At 43.1% G+C, this 12271-nt stretch overlaps 1 protein-coding gene across 1 annotated transcript in view; it reads right to left on the bottom strand.

The window, feature by feature from the left end:
- Nucleotides 1-9675, bottom strand: part of LOC140481155 (S-geranylgeranyl-glutathione receptor P2RY8-like) — a 47862-nt gene extending 38187 nt beyond the window's left edge. Inside the window, exon 1 of the mRNA XM_072576912.1 lies at nucleotides 9615-9675. The gene's annotated coding sequence lies outside the window, so the exon portion shown is untranslated. The remainder of the gene's footprint in view (nucleotides 1-9614) is intronic.
- Nucleotides 9676-12271: the final 2596 nt, after the last annotated feature.

Genomic DNA, 12271 nt, shown 5'->3' with positions numbered 1-12271 from the left:
TCAGACACATTCAAGATGGCAGTCTCTTCCTAGGAGGTGATGTAATTAATCCAGACAAATGAAGGGTGATACGTTTTGGAAGATCTCATGCAACAGAGAAGTATATGATAAATGGCAAAACCCTTAGTAGCACCAACATACAGAGGGATCTAGATGCACACATCCACGGTTTTCTGAAAGTGGCAACACAAGTGGATAGGTGGCCAAGAGGCATATAGCATGCTTGACCTTCATTGGGCATAGAGTATAAAAATTGGCAAGTCATGTTGCAGCTGTTTTGAACTTTAATTCGGCCACATTTAGAATATTGTGTGTAGTTCTAGTCTCAACACAACCAGAGGATGTGGAGATTTTGGAGAAGGTATAGAAACAGTTTACCAGGATGTTGCCTGGTTTAGAGGGGATTAGCTGTCAGGAGAAATTTGACAAACTTGTATTGTTTTCACTTGAATATCAAGAGATGAGGGGCACCTTGAGAGAAGTTTTAAAAATTCTGAGGGGCATGGATAAAATGGATAATCAGTGTCTTTTTCTCCAAGTAGAAATGTTGATTACCAGGGGACTAACATTTATGGTAAAAGGATTATGTTTAAAGAAGACATGAGAGGCAGGTTTTTTACACAGAGGGTGATAAGTGCCTGGAATGTGCTGCTACAGGAGTTGGACACAATAGCAATGTTGTAGAGATATCTTGATAAATATATGAAATGTTGAGGAAGAGAGGAATACAGACCACAAAAGGCTTTGAGCTTACTAGAGGCAGAATATGTTACTGTGTAGTCTTACTGTCACAACCAGGCTGTTAATGAACATGGTTTTGAAGTTACCTGGAGGTTTGGCTTGAACTTGTATGGGGATACAAAGAAGCCTTACAAGAAAACCTCTTTTGCAGCTGAATACCTAATCTTTAGTGGGTGAAATTCAAACTCGTTGAATACATTGCTGCTGGTCCAAATTATGAGTCATCCAAGAATTCAGTGTGGTGTTGAGAATATCAATAGTTCAAATGCCCATATGAGCACAAAGTGCCAGCAGTAAGGCACAGTCATCACTCCCCAGGGTGGCAACTAGCAGAGGTAACACTCCAGCTATGAAATTTATATGCCAGTCTCTGATATAAGTATTCTAAACATTCTCACGACACCAACAAAAATGACTACATTTACTGGGTTATTCAAAAAGGCCGCCCACTTTTAATTACAAATGACTTCAGTACTCGAAAGGCTTCACTTTGTTTATTAATTATGTGGCCATGGGAATTCATGTTGATAACACAAACCACATTGTGGTGAAGGGACAGTCCAAAGCATGAAAAGTTCTTCCCCAAGAGTTTCATGTGTGTAATTGAACAGAAGGTAATGTCAAGTATAAAATGCATTCCTGGTTCATGTGATGACAAGATTGCTTCAGGCCAACATTTATTGCCCATCCCTTAGTGCACTTCACCTGAGTCCCATGCTGGGCAATTTCAGAGTGCAGTTAAGAGTCAACCATATTGCTCTGGGTCACATGTAGGCAAGTTAAGGATAAGAGATTTCATTCCCTAAAGGACATTTGTGGACCCGATTAGCTTTTACAAAAATTAACAATAGATCAGCATTTTATTCCAAATTTTCATTGAATTCAAATTTTATCATCTGTCATGATGGGATCCAAATCCCACACTTCCTGGGTTTCTGGATTCTGATTTATTGACATTTCCACAACACCAACATCTCCCCACAATTGATAATAGGCTGGTTTTCAATTTCAGGATTAGTGGTGCTGGAAGAGCACAGCAGTTCAGGCAGCATCCAGCGAGAAGCGAAATCAACGTTTCGGGCAAAAGCCCTTCATCAGGAATAAAGGCAGTGAGCTTGAAGCATGGAGAGATAAGCTAGAGGAGGGTGGGGGTGGGGAGAGAGTAGCATAGAGTACAATGGGTGAGTGGGGGAGGAGATGAAGGTGATAGGTCAAAGAGAAGAGGGTGGAGTGGATAGGTGGAAAAGAAGATAGGCAGGTAGGACAAGTCAAGGAGACAGTAAGTGAGCTGGAAGTTTGAAATTAGGATGAGGTGGGGGAAGGGGAAATGAGGAAGCTGTTGAAGTCCACATTGATGCCCTGGGGTTGAAGTGTTCCGAGGCGGAAGATGAGGCGTTCTTCCTCCAGGCGTCTGGTGGTGAGGGAGCGGCGGTGAAGGAGGCCCAGGACCTCCATGTCCTCGGCAGAGTGGGAGGGGGAGTTGAAATGTTGGGCCACGGGGCGGTTTGGTTCATTGGTGCGGGTGTCTCGGAGATGTTCCCTAAAGCGCTCTGCTAGGAGGCGCCCAGTCTCCCCAATGTAGAGGAGACCACATCGGGAGCAACGGATACAATAAATGATATTGGCTTGTCCGACCTGCCTATCTTCTTTTCCACCTATCCACTCCACCCTCTTCTCTTTGACCTATCACCTTCATCTCCTCCCCCACTCACCCATTGTACTCTATGCTACTCTCTCCCCACCCCCACCCTCCTCTAGCTTATCTCTCCATGCTTCAGGCTCACTGCCTTTATTCCTGATGAAGGGCTTTTGCCCGAAACGTTGATTTCGCTGCTCGCTGGATGCTGCCTGAACTGCTGTGCTCTTCCAGCACCACTAATCCAGTATTTGATTTTCAGCATCTGCAGTCATTGTTTTTACCTTGGTTTTCAATTTCAGTTTGATTAGATTGAAATTCCACCTAATTTCAATCTGGCATAATAGATTTGAGCCTGTTGCTCCAGAGAGGTATCCAAGGCCTACTAGTACGCAGCCCTGTGGCATTTACTATCACACCGCCATCTACTGCACAACTGAGGGCATCACAGACAGGTGAAAGTTCATTTGCTCACTCTGTGGAGTGACAACAGGGAAAAAAAATCCAGTGAAAGTTTCTTTGGGTTAATAACATCAGCAAAATTGAGGAGGTGGTGGCCAAGTGGAATTATCTAGACTACCAATCCAGAAATTCAGCTCCTGTTCTGGACACCATGGCAGATGGTGGAATTTGAATTCTGTCAAGAGTCTGGAATTAAGGGTCTAATGGCGACCATGAAACGATTGTCAATTGTCAGAAAAATCCACCTAATTCACTAATGTCCTTTAGGGAGGAAAACTGACATTCTTACCTGGTCTGGCCTAGATGAAACTCCAGACCCACAGCAATGTGATTAACTCTTAACTTCCCTCTGGGCAATTAGGGATGGGCAATAAATGCTGTTCCAGCCAGAGATGGCCACATCTCACAAGTAAATTAAAAAAAAACATAAATACACTAAGGGAAATACTGAATGCAAACAAATCAGCAAATCATACAACACAGAAGGCGTCCCAATGTATCTGAGCTCATTCTTTGGATGAACTATATAGGATTAGTCCCATTCCTGTCTTCCATCTGCCATAGCCCTGCAAATATTCCCTTTGCAATTATCTACCCAATTCCCTTTTCCAGTTACTATTAAATATGCTTTCACTGCTCTTTCAATTAGGGCAGTTCAGATCATAATAACTTCTTACATAAAAAAAATCTTCTCATCTACCATCCAGGTCTTTTGCCCTTATTTGAGATGTGTGCCCTCTGGTTACCAGCCTTGTGTCATTGGACAGTCACTGATGAGGCAGGCTAATACCCACCTGATGGGTAGCCTGAAGGAAACTGAAACTCAATTGGTGACACCAAAAAATGAGCCTATGAGATTGGATGTCCTAGGGGGTTGGGAGTACATAACAGAGGATGGGGTAGAGGCAGGGGTGGAGGGGCCAATATCTTAGTGCTATAATTGCTCGACTATTAATCCTGAGACCCAGGTGATGTTCTGGGGACCTAGGCTCAAATCCCACTGGGGCTGATGGTGGAATTTGAATTCAATAAAAATCTGAAAGTAAGAGTCTAATGATGACTGTGAAACTATTGGCAATTGTCAGGAAAAATACATTCAGTTTACTAAAGTCCTTTAGGGAAGGAAGTCTGCTGTTCTTACCTGGTCTGGCCTCCATGTGATGTGGGTTAAATCTTAACTTCCCTCTGGGCAATTAGGGATGGGCAATAAATGCTGCCTAGCCAGGGGCAACTTCATCCCATGAATGAATAAAGAAAAACCTTCAAAAATGGAGAGGCTGAGTAAGATGCATCCAGGGGTTTGGACGAAAGAGTTCACATGAAGAGTGATACGTGGTCCTTACCCAGTAAAGTAGGCCTTGGTTATGGACTGCTTTGAGAAGGTGAGCATGGAAAGGCTGTTTGCTCTAATGGCTGACTCCAGAACTGGAGGACACTGTTTAAAATGACAAAGATGGTGGGAAATATTTCATCACTGACAGTTATGAGACTATGCCTCAGAAGACAGTGGAGTCATTGTTATTGAATATGTTTTAAGACAAAGTTAATAGATTCTTGTTAGACAGTAGAATCCGAGGTGATTGTGGATGGATGGTAATGTGGAATTCAGAGGACAAACAGATCAACCATGATCGTGTTGAATGGTGGAACAGATTTGATGGGCAGAATCACCGACTTCTGCTCATAATTCATATGGCAAACAGTGAGTGAGAAATCAGGGATCAGGAGCTTGGAGAAGAATTAGACCAAGCAATTATTGGAGGAATAGGTTCTGAGAGAGGATCTACGCAAGAAAGATCACATAGTTCTTCAGAGAATGAGAAACGGCAATTATGTTTCGTGTAGACAAGCAGGAGGCTGGAAGAACACAACAAGCCAAGCAGCATCAGGAGGGTGGAGCAGGAGACAGGGGTCAGAGTGGGTACAGCACACATAAGGAAGTGGGGGGGGGGGTTAAGCAAGTTAGGGTTTACTCCATGACTTGTTAGTTGGGAGAGGAAGCTTCCGTGAGCCAGGAGGTGGGTCTTTGAGAAATCACCATCTCTAAACCTCGTTCTGGCTAGGGATGTTAGCCGCTTCACTCAAAGGAATCTGGAGAGGAGTCAGGTGATTACTTACTGAGCGAGAAAAGGAGATACAATGCACCACTGGGATCATAAGAGAGGTAAGGAAACAGATAAATCAAACTTTTCAAAACCCAATGAAGGAATAACAAATGAGCTGAATGACAGGAAGGAAGTATGATAAAAAGAGTCAAATCAGGTGTGTAAAAGAAATAAGAGAAGGGAAAAGAAATTAGATTGGGAGAAGTGACAAAAAAGGATGAAACCAGGTATTCTGACTTCCTTTGGGTATGATTTGCAGGTAAAGAATCTCTCTCTATCTCTGAGTGCCAGCTAACTAACAGCTAGACAAAGGGAAATACAATAGCAAAAGGCTTGTCTCTCATCCTGAATGCTCGAAATCAATCAGAATAGAAAGGAATCAGAACTACAACATCTCAAAAAAGCTGTAGAATGAAGTGGCATAAAATTGACCGTTCAGCTACCAACACCAATGCTAACGAGGACCTTTACTGCACACAACCACCTGATGAAGGAGTGGCGCTCTGAAAGCTAGTGTGTTTCCAATGAAACCTGTTGGACTATAACTTTGTGTTGTGTGATTTTTAACTTTACTGCAAAGGATGCAATGTTCAACTGTTTGCTCTTGTGAACTATTCAGAAACTGATCTGTATAATTCATTGATCAAAAATGTTTATACTTTTGGATTTAATTTTTATTTCTAATCTGCTTATATGTTTGTTATATTAGTGTTTAGTAATTAACAAACTCAGGTAACTTAAGAAAGCTTGGTTAAATTGACTCTGTTTAAAATGTAAGTTAATTTATGTGTGGAAGAAAGGTACCCACAAAGGAGGGGATTGATTTCTAAGTCAGCCTTGTTGCCATCTTCCAAGGCTGGGGGCGCATAATGAAGGGGACCAGGTAAATCGCTCCTCACTGAGAGCTTTACATGTTGGAGGAAAGCAACCAATACTTCAGCATTAGCCAGCTCTGAACCACCGTGGCTAAGCGGGATAGTGGGGTAGAACTTGTGTGCTTCGCTCAAGGTGGTTCTTCCTCTTCAAACACATCAAAATGGACAAAGATGGTAAACGGTAGGCAGGAGATCAAAATTGAAACTCCTGGCTTTGTACTGTTGAGGCAGCCAGTTTAATGCCTTTCCTTTGCCTGCCTGTCCCCAGTTCAACCAACATATTCTGACATTAGACAGCTATCCCCACCAGATCAAGAGGTCAAAACACAGAGCACAGTCTCACTCGATCACTGGATCCTACCTGGCACTAATACACATTTCCTGGAAGAAAGATGGCAGTCTGATTTCCCCCAACACCAGCACTGGGCTCATAAATCTAGAGCAGGAGAGGCCATTCAGTGTCAGGGACTACCTGTCTATGAGCATGAAGGAGTGGAGAAAAGGTTCAGTCTTCACCTGTGCCATGAATAATCCCACCTCCAACTCTCAAACCAGACAAACTGTGAAGAACGTGTAGGTAAGGTCTGGCCCTGACTCATACATTGACAAGGCATAGAAGGGCCAAGTGCTGGAAAATAGGATTCAAACAGCTACGTGCTTGATTCTGACTGGCACGGACTTGATGGACTGAAGGGCCTTTATCTGTGTGGTAGCCCTCAATGACTGTGGGACCTTAATGAGAAATGATGGAGAGATGCAAATGATCATGCAACCACAACTTCTCCCTCCAATTAATGCAATGAGAGTCTCTATTATTCTCCCAGCAGGCTTTGGTGCCTCATTGCTTTTTAATGGTATTGTTTCAAAAATAGTATGTGTTGACTGGGATAAAAAGATTTCACCTTCCTCTCACTCCCATGGCCTGACATCCATCAAAATCTAGACAGGGACCTTTTGCTACAACAATCAACAGGCTATGAGACCACGGTTACACATATTTGGCCCTGCCACCCACTGCTTTGCTCTGTGGGACCAATTTTCATCCAGATCCCTACACCCAGTGGGCCTGGCAGCAATCAGCAGCAAAGGTGATCACACAGGGCTGTACCTTGTGATTGTCAGAGACATTACTGGGAGCCAGGAACATCTGCTGGTGTGACCTGAAACAAACTAAACCCAAACAGGCGCAGAACTACCTGAGCTCACCCACGCACGAGGACCACAATATTGACACATTCCCCACCACCGCAGCCAAAACAAAGGATAGTAACAATTGCAAACTGCTACCTCATTGATGCAAGAAGCAAAACCTCAGAACACCAGCTGGTGGTACAGTCAAGTGCTCGCAGAATCGGCTGTTACCTGGGGTCCACCTCAGCTCCTCAGGGCTAGGATAGAGAGATGACAGTGCCAGCTGGTTTTGCTGGCACCTGGTGATCTCTCACACCCGACCACCCGCAGCCCCCTCCCATCCCACCCACAGCCCCACATGTGAATGGAAGCAGAAAAGGGAAACCCTGGAGAATTGATCAGTGTCCCATGGGGAGGTACTGCGGTTGGGAGATAGCTAGCATTTCCACACAGAGGAAGCTTTTGAACAAATGGCAGGCACCAGGAATCATAGTGAAGGAACAAAGCGAGAAACCAGAAACAAGACATAGCAAAAGTCATTTTTATTGAAATGGGAACAGAAGATTTCATCTAAAATTATTAAACTAAAGGTGGCTCCAGGAAACTGTAGAACACTGAGTTGAATGGTGACATGCTATTTCTTTAGCTTGCATTGAGCTACATTGGGACACTGCCACAGGATAAGGACAGAGAGGTCAGTATGGGAGCATGGTGGAGATTTCTAATGACTGGTACCTGGATACATGCTGACACTACTGTATTCACTATTTACACAATGATCCTTTCTATGTTCGTGAGAACACATGCAAGACTGGTTGACTGCTTTGTAGAACACTCTTCATAGTGCTGCCAGCTATTTTCTTTTCATAACTAATTTAGGTAATGCGAGAGATTAATATATGCACTAGGCCCCACAATCAACAATTGGGATAATGACCAGGCTTTCTGGTTTTCTTTAGTGATATTGGTTGAGGATTTAAATTGGTTTATAAACAGTGGAGACCTCCTGCACTCATTTTAAAATTATGTCATGGGACTCTGTGTCCATCTGAGAGGGAAGTCAGAATATTAAAGCAAAAGATGGCATCTCCGACGGAAGGCATACTCTTGGTGTCATACTGGAGAATCAGTATGGAATATGAACTCAAGTCACTGGAGCGGAGATTTATCTCATCATGTTCTGACTCATTTATCTCCTTCAACAGCATCTTCCGACCTGCAAGCTCTCCCATCTAAAAGGACAAGGATAGAAGATGCATTCGAACACCACTGCTTGCAAATTCCCTTGGATCCACTCACCATCCTGACTTGGAATTATATCACTGTTAATTCACTTTCACAGGGTCAGAATCCTGAAAGCGCCCACCAGCGCCCCCAACCCATACCCCAACAACACTACACTGTCACTGCATTCGCAAGGATTGCAGTAATTCGAGAGGACAACCAGGAATGGGGAATAGATGCTGGGCCCAGCCAGCAATGCCCACATCCTACGTGCTCACCGCCCTTGGCAAGCTTTCAGACGCACGAAACCAGAGAAGACTCACATGTTAAGTCAAAATGTGAGACTTGTCACAATGTGTGCACAACCACTATCTCGCCATGAAATTGTGGCTGCGGATTGCATCGTGGTGACTTCCTTTTCTTTCAGCTGTGGGCAGGGTAAGCACGCAAGCTTCTGTCAGAACAGGATTTTACTAGTGAAAGACAAAGGAAAGTTAGGGTGTGACAGCCCGTCAGAGTGTGCTGCAAAGGCTACTGACCAAAACCCTGCTCTTGAAAGAATCAACGCATCGCATCAGGAGCAGAGGATATCTTAGTATCAAAACCAGGCACATTCAATTAGCACCCTGCTCACAGCTCAGACACGAATACATGACATAAATTAAAACTCTACTAAACAGAAATTAATATCTTGAGACAAAAAATATTATTACCAGCTTGGTGTTTTACAGCTAAAGTAATGTTAAACTGTTTTCACTTATCCACCAATAGGGACTGTCCTACACTAGAGCTTTCCACGTGGTTACTATGCAATAAATGTTTATACAACTCACGCACCAAGAAATATAAGAAAAAAGCAGGTTGCGATTAAAAGCAGTGAGCCAAGTGAAAGCCTTTCGCCCATGTGCGTGCAATGTGCAACATATTTGACTAGATTCTATCCGTTCCCCTGATACGTTACATTATCAAGTGCAGATCTAAACAGGAACTCCTGCTGTTATTTCAATCAAGAATTCCAATAACAGAAAATAATGTAAAAGCAATCACACAAAGCAGAAATATCGCTCGAAGAGGTACATATGAGATGGCCTGCTTTTCTACCACCCAGCTCAGAAGTTACACAACACGAGGTTATCGTCCAACAGGTTTATTTGAAATCATATTTGAAGGAGTTTCACCTGATGAAGGAGCAGTGCTCTGAAAGCTTATGATTTCAAATAAACCTGTTGGACTATAACCTGGTGTCGTGTGACCTCTGACTTTGTTGACCCCAGTCCAACACCAGCATGTCCACATCTTTTTGACCAGCTCAGATGTAAATGATAAAAATGTGACAGAAAGAGGAATTTGAAGGACAGAAATTCCATTTTTTCTACATGAGCACAGAGAGCTTTTACATCACAAGATAAGATTAGAGAATAAAATGCTGGGAAAACTCACCTAGCAAGTTTGAGATTGACCAGTACACGATAGAACTGCAGCATCTCTGCATAGTTGCGTGATCCTTTTGAGAATTATATGATGTACCTGTAAGGAAATGACGCTTCAGAAGGAAGTACTTGGTTTCGTTGCCAGCTTATTTCAGAAGTTGAGCGCTAAAAAATCTCACACACACACACAGACACACCCACCCACGTACCTACAACCACACACACTCTCTCTCACACACACACATTCATACACACACAGACCCACTCACACATAGACACACAGACACATGCACACACTCTTATGCAGACACACACTCTTACGCAGACACACACACAGACACACCCACATACATACCCTCACCCACACACGCTCTCACACACACATACAGACACACAAACACATATGCATACATGTACACACACGGGCACACATACACATACGCACTCAAGAACACACACATGCACACAGACACTCATGCAAACACGTAATATAAACTCACACAGAGGCAAACACACACAAGCATGCACTGATATGTGTACAAATAGAACATAGAATAGAAAAATACAGCACACAACAGGCCCTTCAGCCCACGATGTTGTGCTGAGGATTATTTTCTAGTCTAAAATAAAATAACCGAACCTACAGACCCCTCAATTCACTGCTGTCCATGTGCATGTCCACCAGTTGCTTAAATGTCTCTAATGACTCTGCTTCCACACACATAATGCACAAGGACACATGCACACAAACACACATGCATGCACACTCAGAAGCACACATATACCCATGCACACATCGACACACGAACATATACATGCACATGCACATACATACAAATACACACAGACACACATGAAAACAAACATACATGTGTATACATGCGCACACAAACACACACATCAAATTAGAATTGTCAATCACAGCTCCACTTCTACAATTTATTCTTAATCTCTTTTGCAACAGCTTGCTTTCTAAAACAATAGTCACTGGGATGTAACACCTTTTAAAAAGTCAGGGAAAGCATCAAACTTAAGCAAACAGCATTGAAGTGGCAGGTCAGATGACTGATCAGATTGTAAGGTATGGCATAGAATGACATAAGATCAACCAGGAGGAAGAAAATAAAATATGATAGGAATGTAAAATTGGACAGCAAGAGTTACTGCAGGATGCTGAAAAGGAAAAAATAGGTAAAGTGAGCGTTAGTCCTCTAAAGACTGTGATTAGGAAATTAAAAGGAAATAATAAAGAAATGTTAGATGAAATGAACAAATATTTTGTTTCAGAAACGGAAATTACAACATATCTGGCTGCACCTCTGCAGAGAAATCAGCGTTAACATTTCGGGTCCAGTGACCCTTCCTCAGAACTGATGGGATTTTGTTTCTCTGTTCATTCTAGAGAAGAAGAAACATTCTATTAATCACTATAAATGAGGAGGTGGAAGGGAGGGAGGAAGTTATTGAAATTACAATCATATAGTAAGTGATATGAAACAAACAGTGAAGCTGTGGACAGAGAAATCTTCAGGTCCACCTGGGCTTATATATTATATATTATATATTAATGATTTGGATGAGGGAACCGGGGGCATTCTAGCGAAGTTTGCCGATGATACGAAGTTAGGTGGACAGGCAGGTAGTACTGAGGAAGTGGGGAGGCTACAGAAGGATCTAGACAGGTTGGGAGAGTGGTCCAGGAAATGGCTGATGGAATTTAACGTGAGCAAGTGCGAGGTCTTGCACTTTGGCAAAAAGAATAAAAGCATGGACTACTTTCTAAATGGTGAGAAAATTAACAAAGCCAAAGCACAAAGGGATCTGGGAGTGCTAGTCGAGGATTCTCTAAAGGTAAACATGCAGGTTGAGTCTGTGATTAAGAAAGCGAATGCAATGTTGTCTCTTATCTCAAGACGGTTGGAATATAAAAGCAGAGATGTACTACTAAGACTTTATAAAGCTCTGGTTAGGCCCCATTTGGAGTACTGTGTCCAGTTTTGGTCCCCACACCTCAGGAAGGACATACTGGCACTGGAACGTGTCCAGCGGAGATTCACACGGATGATCCCTGGAATGACAGGTCTAGCATATGAGGAACGGCTGAGGATACTGGGATTGTATTCGTTGGAGTTTAGAAGATTAAGGGGAGATCTAATAGAGACGTACAAAATAATACATGGCTTTGAAAAGGTGGATGCTAGAAAATTGTTTCTGTTAGGCGAGGAGACTGGGACCCGTGGACACAGCCTTAGAATTAGAGGGGGTCATTTCAGAACGGAAATGCGGAGACATTTCTTCAGCCAGAGAGTGGTGGGCCTGTGGAATTCATTGCCACGGAGTGCAGTGGAAGCCGGGACGCTAAATGTCTTCAAGGCCGAGATTGATAGGTTCTTGTTGTCTAGAGGAATTAAGGGCTACGGGGAGAATGCTGGTAAGTGGAGCTGAAATGCGCATCAGCCATGATTGAATGGCGGAGTGGACTCGATGGGCCGAATGGCCTTACTTCCACTCCTATGTCTTATGGTCTTATGGTCTTATGGCTTCTTGAGACTTAAAAGAAGTGACTAATGAGATAGTAGGTACAGTGGTGTTAATTTTCCATGTTTTTGTTTGTATTTACATTTCATCATGTGGTGCACCTCAAGCCTAGAGTATTAGCCTGGAATG

This window comes from Chiloscyllium punctatum, chromosome 9 (genome assembly GCF_047496795.1).
Source record: "Chiloscyllium punctatum isolate Juve2018m chromosome 9, sChiPun1.3, whole genome shotgun sequence".
In the NCBI taxonomy this organism is placed as follows: domain Eukaryota; kingdom Metazoa; phylum Chordata; class Chondrichthyes; order Orectolobiformes; family Hemiscylliidae; genus Chiloscyllium; species Chiloscyllium punctatum.
The sequence above is the reverse complement of the archived record's forward strand: the minus strand, read 5'-3'. Positions and strand labels throughout refer to the sequence as shown.